The sequence below is a fragment of the Lygodium microphyllum genome, chromosome 26 (assembly GCF_053477565.2).
Source record: "Lygodium microphyllum isolate KBCC chromosome 26, Lygodium_microphyllum_v1.1.10, whole genome shotgun sequence".
Classification (NCBI taxonomy): domain Eukaryota; kingdom Viridiplantae; phylum Streptophyta; class Polypodiopsida; order Schizaeales; family Lygodiaceae; genus Lygodium; species Lygodium microphyllum.
The window spans coordinates 31,443,135-31,444,594 of record NC_141160.1 but is presented as its reverse complement, the minus strand read 5'-3'; the positions used below and the strand labels follow the sequence as shown (position 1 = coordinate 31,444,594).

The window sequence follows — 1,460 nt, the reverse complement described above, 5'->3', positions numbered from 1 at the left end:
TTGTTGAGACTGACCGCCCCCGATCCGGAAGGAGTAGGTAGGGGAAGGTGTAATTTATGAGAAGAGTCCTCTGCGGGGCGTGCGTGCCTCTTTCGGGCAACCGATATCCAGAAAAGGTAAGGTAAGGTGGCGTGTATCGCAAGCCACGGCGTATCCTGACGCCCGCCAATCAGAAGCTGCGACCGACGTCTCTGCCCCGCCGGCAACGCGCATGGCCTCTGCTCGCCTTGCCAGTGTCGACCATCACGCCCAGCTTCTTCTGCTCGCTGCCCTGCATGCACCGAGAGCCTGTTTTGTTAATGCTTACAAACGATTGAGCCGTCCGCCTTCGCTTTAGAATTGTGGGGGGAGGGGGTGCGCCGTGCGCTCCGAGGCAGTGCAATACGGAGGCGACGCGCGCAGCCCCGGGCAGCAAGCTGCCGGATGGGGCTGCCCCCGTGAAAGAAATTAGGTTAATATCGTAGTGACCCGATGGGCCACGTATCAGATATTAAACTGATAAGAACAGATACTACACTTGATCTTAGCCAAAAGGCCGAGAAAGGTATGAGGATCTTGGCGCCCCGACCCTTTGCTTTATACCCCCCGGGGGCTTGCCAGCTATTGCGCTTCCTTCCGCGTGCACCGCTCTCTCTGCCTACGGGACTCACAGGCAGGGAGCAAAAGCACCCATTCACTGTATGTGTACCAGAGTTTTGTTTTTTCCTTTTCTAACAAAACAGAAAAACCAAGGGACACGCGCCGTTCTCGCGATCCCGAACGTGTCGGAGAGGATCCCCCAGAAAACCAAAACACAACCACGCCGCCGTGCGCGATTCCCCCATTTTAGCCTCTTCACTGAGTTCCGTGCCGTGCCGCACACGAGGTATATCTCCCTAGAGCGTTTGTAGACATGCCATATGCTTCCTTCGCGGCCATCTTCCGCACTAGTTGCCCTTCTCCACATACCATGCTCTTTTGATCTCCTCCACCGTGGAACCCTACTTGCTTTCACCTTTCCAGCCTCTCCTGAGGTTCCCCTCGATCTTGGCTAATGAATTCGCGACTGCCCTAGGGTACCCTCTATCTATGTCCGTTCCTTTCTTTCCAATTTTCGGCTTTCAATGACTAGGGAATCATTTGGTGGATAGGACGAAAAACATTCCCCAGCATGCTGCAAAGTTATCCTTTTCTTTCGGGCAGAGAACGCTTTCCTCGGATGATCGAGGCGAAATGCATTCCAGCCGCATCTTTTTAACGGTGCAAGCAACATCCTTTGGTATAGATTTGTAGAGTACCTATGCCCCTTGAGATGCAGCTGTGCCACATTGCATGGTCACTTTTAGGTCTACAAACCCCTCCCTCCGTTTCCATCAGCATCTTTATTTGCGCGTGCGCACGCACACGCACATACACACTTAACTCCATATTCGGGATTTTGGGAATTTCCCATCAATATGGGAAAACCAAATCAAAATGGA

At 53.1% G+C, this 1,460-nt stretch overlaps 1 non-coding gene across 1 annotated transcript; it reads right to left on the bottom strand.

Annotated features, from left to right (window-relative positions):
- Positions 1-349: 349 nt before the first annotated feature.
- On the bottom strand, positions 350-548 carry LOC148013108 (U2 spliceosomal RNA). The gene has a single exon (XR_015688992.1). It is a non-coding gene; the product is annotated as a U2 spliceosomal RNA (small nuclear RNA).
- Positions 549-1,460: the final 912 nt, after the last annotated feature.